The 9,459-nt window shown below is 36.7% G+C and overlaps 1 long non-coding RNA gene across 1 annotated transcript; it reads right to left on the minus strand.

Moving 5' to 3' along the window:
* Nucleotides 1-3,061: 3,061 nt before the first annotated feature.
* Nucleotides 3,062-4,270, minus strand: LOC139125412 (uncharacterized). Its single transcript, XR_011550223.1, has 3 exons — nucleotides 4,168-4,270; nucleotides 3,861-3,979; nucleotides 3,062-3,182 (listed from the first exon to the last, which is right to left on the minus strand). It is a non-coding gene; the product is annotated as an uncharacterized lncRNA (long non-coding RNA).
* Nucleotides 4,271-9,459: the final 5,189 nt, after the last annotated feature.

Raw genomic sequence — 9,459 nt, forward strand, 5'->3', positions numbered from 1 at the left:
ACCTTCAGTCGATTTAAACAAGCGTCTTGACGATTAATGGCAATGCACTCTCTTGTTGAAGTATGCTGTTGCGAGCCGACGCGACGCTGGTCTTTACGGTAAACAATTTGCATGATGGCATATTCCATTTTAATCTACAGGGACACCTAGGGCGCATTGCGCGATTGTGTAAGGTCCAGGGTAAGGTACATGTTGCTCTTTCATGCTGTAAAGTTTTCCTGCCGTTTAAAATACTGAGGTTGTATGTTACAGTCTTCATGATTAATCTGGAGATGTAGTCAATGATGCTTTTCTCGTCAAGCGAGATACCGAATCGTACACCAAATAATATGGTCCTTGCTAATTAACATAATAAAGGTCACGGGTCACATTGTTGTGAGACTCTGCATTGTTTCAAGTCGATTGTGTAAACGACGCGACGTTCGAATGAATTTTGTCCACTGCACTAATTCCTTCGTCAGGAAAGGTTACCGATTCTGAATGTAGGACGTCCATTACCCCAATTATTTAATGACAGGACTACATGGAAAGCAACGGAATACTGGATATCGCCGATGAATTTGATGTCTGTTACCAAGGTCCTTTGTGGAGTGACAGTGCTGTTCCTGATCTCGACAATGATGTCAGCAACTGTGATCGTAGCGTGAACATGACTAAGTCTATGAGTCCTTGAATCTTTCAGGGACCAATTGAGGTGTCCCTGAATCCTTCGAGGACTATCCTAATGTGACCGTGAAACTTTCAAGGCCTCGAGTCCTTGAAACATTCAGGGACCACCCGGATGAGTCCTTGAAACTTTCAGGGACCAACCTGAGGTGTCCCTGAATCTTTCAAGGACTATCCTAATGTGACCTTGAAACTTTGAGGGACCACCCACATGAGTCCTTGAAACTTTCGGAGACCACCCTAATGTGTCCCTTAATCTTTTTGAGGGACCACTTAGATATGACCCCTAAACATTATTTTCAAATAGTATAGAACCAGTCAGATATGATCCCGAAACCTTCAAATGCATCCAGGTCCTCTAAACAATACAGCAATCATCAAGTTTTGACCTTTAATCTTGACATTTTCAAGAATGTGTATCAATGAGATGAAATATCCTTAAAAATTGTCAAAAAGGATAAATTTACAATTTTTGAATAGCAGATGGCTTTAAATCCTACAATTTTTTATACTAATTGAACATTTAGTTCGATAATTACAGTTTTGATATTCCCACTAGAAAAATTGATAATTACTAAATGCTTTGAGAAAACCCTCTCTTGAGAGCATATTCTGTGACTTTTACTGTTCATCTTATGATCACAAAATAGTTCCAATGGTGTTAAGTATTGTTTGCTTGTTCAGCAGCTATCTTAATGTCGTAGTGTTGTTTTAGAATTTTTTAATGTAAAAAGCGTACATTTCTTAGTGCCAACCAAAATTAGACCTGTAAGCAGTAATGCGTTAACGTTATACCGTATATTTTTCTCGTTCAGCCGTCCGATCATTTCGTCTTACTGTACAACAACAGGATGGAGGATGGTTAACGGGTATAGTAAACCACGGACGTGAACTGGCTTTAAAAGTTTTGATAAGATCAAACTGTCACTCACTCAGGTATGGTAACCTTGATGAATATATGAAGTAATTGAGAGTAACTGTATGCATGCAATTAAATCACAAAAAAGGGAGTAATCTGGCAGAGGTAATGTCACTAATCACTCGCTACCTTCTTATTGTACTTTTATTTCATTTTTAATTTGCGTAGCTTAGTATTTATGCGTTGAAATAGGCCACACATCAACGATAAGTGTAAATTATAAGATTATATGTCGCAAATAAATATTATTGAATGGTTAGAATCAATTGCAATATTGGAAGACATGTTTGTGTTAACAGATAAGCACTAGATTCAACGTTTATATGTACATTTTTTCTTATTCCCTCATAAAATTTTCCACAATAATCATTCACGGAATACTTACTTCGGTCTCGCTTCCGTTTCCTCTTAGGCTTTCGTTTTCCGTGTGTGAACCAATGTGAATCCTCTTCCGTTTTTTCAGGAGAGGGCACTCTTCGCTTTTTCTGTTCCGCCTCTACACATTTACGGACAAAATGAGGATATATGAGCAAAAAGGGGAGTATTAAGTTGTCTCACATTTTACGTTTTTTTCACGTATCGCCGTTACCTTTTTAATCGTCCTTTAGAGTATTTTTTATTTAATGAAACAAATCTTTTATTTTAATTTACCATATAAATTATGACATCAACATTTCAACAAGCAAATAGTTCTACACACTCCTGCAGAATGTGGTTTCACAAAGGCGAATGTTAGTATTTTATAACGATGTCTCAATTTATAGTCCTGAAACTATTCCGTTTTTTATTCTGTCTACTTTAGTTTAAGATGCAAGATAGCCGACCATTTCATTTAGTTTGGACAGTTCAGCTCATTGGTGACGAGACAAGTATATGTACTCCTACTTCATGAAAAGTTTCTGTCTGCAAATACTGTAATATTGCTATAACTTAGTTCTGAAGAATTGTTGCAGCTCCAACATAACCGGTTCTAGGGGAGAAAATATCAAGACTTTTCTAACAGTTACCTATATGTTTGAACTCTTTCCCTTTCCGCTTTCTGGTTGCTTTTCGTTCCCTATAATGGCGGATACCCGATGGCTCTTCTCCCTTACTTGATGTAGAGGGTTCTCCCAAAACTTTCCCTTTTAATATAGCAACAACACTAAACATATTTAATGATGTCCAAGTATTCATAGAGTGACTTGATCTCTGCCTGATATGACGTCAATGACGCCATTTACTTGACATTTCATATGCAATCAACAAATTAATGTCAATTGTAATTATATGTATGTTACATCAACCATAAAAAGGGGACTTTTTATGCACCCGAAACAAAGGATAGCCTCTTGGTGACCTCAAAAGCATTCATGGGCATTAGTAAAACTAATTTATGCCGAAATTAACTCAAATAAATTTCTCATCAAATAGGTGGGAAGCATTCCATTTTATTTTGACATAGAATAACAAAGAAAAGTAGAGGTTTGACACATACTTTGTGGGTTTTTCTTCCGTGTCCGTTTTGGCTTTCCATCTCCCGGTGTCATAGTCTTGCATGATATAATTTCTTCTCCTGTGGATGAACTCATTCCCCTTATTAACCCCTCTGTTTCTTCTGTAACAAATATATATATATATATATATATATATATATATATATATATATATATATATATATATATATATATATATATATATATATATATATATATATATTGAAGTATACAGTGTCCTCGTGGGAAATTACACTGCTCGATGCAAAAGCAGAGCGTTATAAATAATAACAATTTTCTTCAAGTACAAAGTAATAATATCTATCACTTAAGTTTCATGTATCCTGCAATCTTCAGAAAGAAGTGGAAGGATTCTTAGTTCGAAACGCTTGTTTATATGGTTGAGAGGTAACATTATGTTTCTAGTCGGTGTTAAATTTTGATATTAAATGATATGCAAAGATGATACCGCTTGCTAATGTAAGAGTAACTTGATGCCTTGTCAATAATTAACCACAAGACGTCAAACACCTGGTTTTTGTCTTTAAAAGAAACTTTTACAGTTCTGTAAAGTTACGGTATTTTTTTGTCACGGAACTATTGCATGTGATTAGTGAAGCTTGCCTTGTAGTGTTATCAGTGCGGCCTATGGACAAACGAGTTGTACTGAAGGTATACGACACCTGAGGGTAATTTTATAACGACACGTCAATAAATTCAACATCGAAGAATTTTTATGTCATATATTTAACTATTACACGTTTAGAAAACATTAAAACATTTGATCACTGTAAAGATACCTGTAGCTTGTAATTCCCGTCTTTGCGCTTCTTTGTAGACTTTTTGCACTGTTTTGGTGAAACATCAGATGGTTTTATCAACTCGCCAGTCCATGTCGTCTTTTCATCTGTCTCCTTGCCTGTATAGGTCGAAGAATACAATTTTATTAAGGGCTGAATGGTCACCATTGCCAAAGCGATAAAGCGATTAAATACTGACTAAACAAGAGGAATAGAGTTGACAGCGTAGTAAAACTTAAAAAACAACGACATATAATGCGCACATTGTATTGTATGGCCATGCAACTTCTATATAAGCATGCCTTACGTTGACTACGTTGACTGTTTCCAGGTATTTTGGTTCTTTTTCTTTTTCTTGAAACAGAAGATAACTTGTCACACCCTCCAATTGACATCTGAACTCTTTCATCTTCTTGTTCATTGCTAGCTGCTGTAAAGTAAATAACAGTATGAAATGTCTGAGTCCCTAATAAGCTTGAAGATAAAAACATCTTACTACAATTTTGTTGAAATCTTCATTATCACACTCGTCAACTATGGATACGTTAGCACGTAATGCGATATCCAATGTCGCTCCAATACAATGGTATATGCATGAATGTATTTAGTGGATAGTTATTTACATTAGGTGTACGTGAATGGCAAGTATCAGAATTTACCATTGCTTGAATACTCTAAACCTGTGGAGAAGTTCATTTATCCCTATCCAATGCAATTTTTTATCCTTTGCATTTTTTATCCTTCGTTAGCAAACATTGCCGAGTATTATTAATTGTTTTGACGACAGGTTAACTACATTAATGAATATTTGGTGATCTCTACACGTGTGTTTGCAGACGGTCCGTGGTTCACACCACAAAGGCACAAACCCACTCATGTAGCGTGCATGCATGTATGCTTATATACAACACAAACACCATCTTTATTACATACATACATAGATACTTACATGTACATAGATACATATATTTATACATATTACATTCATACATACATACTACATACATACATACATACATACATACATACATACATACATACATACATACATACATACATACATACATACATACATACATACATACATACATACATACATACATACATACACATTCATTCATTCATTCATTCATTCATTCATTCATTCATTCATTCATTCATTCATTCATTCATTCATTCATTCATTCATTCATCATTCATTCATTCATTCATTCATTCATTCATTCATACTAAGTCACGTATCTCTTCCCCATTCCTAATGGACCGGAAAGTGCTCCAGACTAATACAACTGTACAAACGTGAATCATGTAAATGAATCCTTGCGATCTTTTACATTGTTTCATAAAAGCTGTAAGCTAACCATGAATTGTCAAATCAAAAGCAGTCGAAGGTTTCTTTATGAAAGGGAACTGTGAAAAATTACACGCTTTTAACTATTACATAATATTATGAATAGAATATAATGCTATTCTGTGCTATTTAATATTTGCATTCTGATTGTATTCAAATAATCCGGAATTTTATATTTCGGAATTTGGATTGCATCAGGGATAATTTGCCCTTGAGGAATGTTTGCCTATAATATTTCAGAATATAACATTCAGTATAAGCTTACTTTTAAACGTTTCAACAGACTAACCTTGACTCTCAGCTTGCTCTTGTTGTATTCTTCCACTTGTGTCATAACCACTAGCTGTGTCTTTGTTATTTTTCGTGTCTTCAAATGCGCCCTTTTTCTTCTCTGTCTCCTCTTTTAAATAAGGAAAATATGCATTAGATAATGAACTCAATGAACTTGCTGAAAGTATCTTTCTAATTTACATTTGTCGGTCGTTGAGAAAGGATTGATCAGATATTTTTGTGTTTTTGTTGAACATGAAGTACTTTACACTAAACTTTGAGCAATCTGAATGTTGGCTTGTCACTGCATTTAACGGGTACATGTTACAGGGATACAAATGTCAATTCTCTGTGCTTAGTAGAAATGGTTCCACATCTGATCTTGGTCCTCAATCTTTTAGATGTAAGTTTATAATTCTCTATGATTTACACCTGCATTTGAATTTTCCGGCGAAGAGTCATCACCTGTTATCGACTCATGATCGCTTTTGCTTTCACCTTCGCCTGAGAGGCAGTTTTTATTGATATTTTGAAGTGCTCGGACAACAACATTTTTAATCTTTTGTTTGATTACTTTCGCGTGTTTTACAACTGTTTTGTTCTTTTGCATAACACGCATTATCTTCCTCGCTAACACCTCAGGGTCCAATTTCATGTCAACGCTGAGTGTTTGTTCTCCCAATGAGTGTATATGATCACTCGCAAACTCGTAGCTTTGAGACTCTTGAGGGTAGATCACTGGTATTGCTGCGCACATAGCCGCCAAAGTGAGGTTCACGTAGTTTGTGGTCGATGGTAAGACCAATACCAGATGGGAACTACGGAGCTCCTTGTCCAGATCTTCAGCACTGCGCCTTGAAGATGGAATAACTTTCAATCTAGAGTTCTTTTCTAAGCGAGCTTTAAGTTTGTTCTCTTTGCCAGGTGACACACCGATAATTTTCCAGACTGGCGGCGTTTCTTGCAACTCATGCCAATACTCGGCAACTTTAGCAATAGCACGTACAACAGTGCTATCTTTCGTAATATCATCGATCTCATAGTCTTGGATGATGGATAAAATTTGGAAAACCTCTCTTCCCTTATGGAATGTTGCGTCACATTTCAGTCCGAAGTAACTTTCATCAATCATGGGGGATGTCTCTCTGTGCGTGTTGTCAGGGTAACGACGACGATACTCATGAAATATGCTGTGTCCTATCGAAAGTATCGCCTTGGTCCGCAGCATGTCTGCCTCTAAAACATCTCTACGAAAGTCAAGCTCCTCTTTGCTACAGCCAACAATGACCGGTGTTATGCTATTTCTGCCAAATACGTTAATGATGTAAAATGAAGCGGTGGAAAAGTTTTCCTTTACCAATGTTTTGGCAGCATTCGAAGTTATAATGCCAAAACTGAATACATATTTGACGTTTGTCAAGCTCAATATGTGCGGGTAGTGGACATTGTAGTAATACAGCCAGCGGTGAATCGGTTCATCAAACTGCATTATGTCCTCCTTTTTAGGCAGCAAAAGCTTCACGCCGAGTTGCCTTGCGTGTTCGTTTTCTTGCTTTGACGCGTATAAAGCCGTGCAGTAAACCGTTATGCCTCGATTTTGAAGAAGCCGGATCACGAGATGAAGGGCATCGGTGACACCTCCCTCAATGGAACTTCCCCAGCGTTCACACACAATTAAAGCCTTCTTACAGACCGGTCTGTAACGACAAGAACAAAATGTACACATCAGAGAGAAAATGTAGCGTCGAATTCTGCTCTCAAATTTGCAGTCATGGTCACATTACCAATAATATTATGCCCCGGAAAACCATACTATGATATTTATTTTATTTTCAAACTCAAATTTAAAATATTTCGCGTCTGTTATCCACAAGTATACTGACAGGACTCCGAAATCACGATTGAAGGATGGAGAAAGCCGAAATAGCGGACAGACTCTACGCTTTTGTGTTGTTCTTCCCTGGCGTTCTGGGTACCACAACCTGCAAATGATCTTTCGTCCGTAAGATGACATAATAAATATTAAAATCAGTAGCATGTATTTTAATCACGAGAGAAAGTTAAATGTCCTTGCTGCTTTAGTGACGAAAGGCGTGTAATGCTTACAAAGATGTGGTGTTTGGTCCTTTACTGCCGCGTATTTATTACATTTTGTAAAGACAACTCTAAGAGTGCTTAGTGCAAAAACTATTGCTTTAAAAAATCGCCTACAAACAAACAAACAAGAATCAATCAAACGATCTTACAGGAACAATGGCCATTGCCCAAAGTCATGTATTTTAGCGTATATTTTGCACCATAGTCAAACACTGTGGTCAATCATTTATCTATTACCAATCATGTCAAGCAAGAGTACAATAAAAATGAATTCCACCCAAATCACAAAATTCACGAAATGGTGTGTCTGATTCTTGATCTGAGAGAATGATCAAACTTATAGTGCATCACAAAAATTAACAGGAAATGAACATTAACCTTCTTTTCCGTTTTCCATAATGTTTGCAGCTAAAGGGGAAAACTAATTATTTTCTCAAATCTGAAAAAAGGTACAACACAAAATAGGCAGTTTGTCAACAGCAGACCAACCTAGGGGAAAATTATTCCGGAGTTCATAACGCTCTTGTGAAAAACAAAAACAGTTGGTATGGCACCACTGTCAAATTTACATCAAGACTCGGTCAATTAATCTTTTGACTTATCAAATGCTAAGGAGTCAGTCTGGAACTATACTACTAGTTTTTCAATGAATTACACTGAGTCTCGCCTGTATTACATGCAAAATATTTTTTCATTATTTTTCTATCGCCTGGATTTAATATTTCGATTGGCCTCGTACGCCACCTAGCAAACAGGGCAGGACGGTTGTATCTACTAAAGTCAAAGTCCTAAACCAACCTTTGTTATCAAAAGGTGGTTCGATGACCAAGTTAGGTACATGTAGTTATACTTGAGCCCTTTTTTTCAGACAGTATGTTTATTTCTACAGATTAGTAAACTTATTGAGATTGACATCGGTGTATAAGACTACAATAATGGATAGATGTATAAACAGACACCACCGTATATTCAAGCCAATGAAGACATTGACGTTACTCGCCTACCTGTCTGGCTGCGCTGTCATACCTCTGCATTGTTGGTCGCCATTACCACTCAACAGTTGTACGGGTACGCCGACCTGGGTATCGGAAGAACTCGGTATTGCTTCAGAATGTGCCATGACTAATGCCGGTTGAAAATTCGCGACAGATTACAATGTGACTTGCGAATGAGTCTGATGTTACTTCCAAGCGATTTCTAGATTTCAAGGCAAAGAATCTTGAAAACGCTCGGCACAAATATATGTGTACAATCTTGTTGTCGTTTTGGGAAAGAACCTGTGACGATGACGGTTAATTATTAACTCTATCTGTTTAGTTATATGTAAATAATGTAAATCACAGCCATGAACTGTGGCGGCGTAGACTCTGAAGGCATAGAACTCATTTGAACTGTACACATTTCAAACTTTTCAATGTGAGACATCAGAATTAAGTGATACTTAAACTCACGAAAGTGTAAAATGTTCTTACGAAACAAATTAAGCAGCTGTCTGTATATTTTGCTAATAATTCATTCTGTATTACCGATCACAACATCGTGGAATGCAAGCTATCAGCCTGAGCTGTATTTCCTACACACATTTTTGCCATTTCTCTTCCATTGAAATATAACCTTTAGGCTTGACTGAAGATAATAGCTAAAGTTAATGGTCGGTGCTGCTTATCTTTTATAACGGTATTTGATTGGTTAATACTGTCTCAGCGTAAGGCAATCTATAAATCATACATAATTGTCAAAGTTAACAGGCCTATGAAACAGTGTGTTCTTTGAGCCCTGTCCTCGCCATGCGTAAAGGTAGAGCGTGTTCACGATTTCACAAGGAGGCTTTGTTTGTCAATGGTTACTCAGAATAGCTGTAAAGGAAACCGGCAAGTTAAA

This window comes from Ptychodera flava, chromosome 3 (genome assembly GCF_041260155.1).
Source record: "Ptychodera flava strain L36383 chromosome 3, AS_Pfla_20210202, whole genome shotgun sequence".
In the NCBI taxonomy this organism is placed as follows: domain Eukaryota; kingdom Metazoa; phylum Hemichordata; class Enteropneusta; family Ptychoderidae; genus Ptychodera; species Ptychodera flava.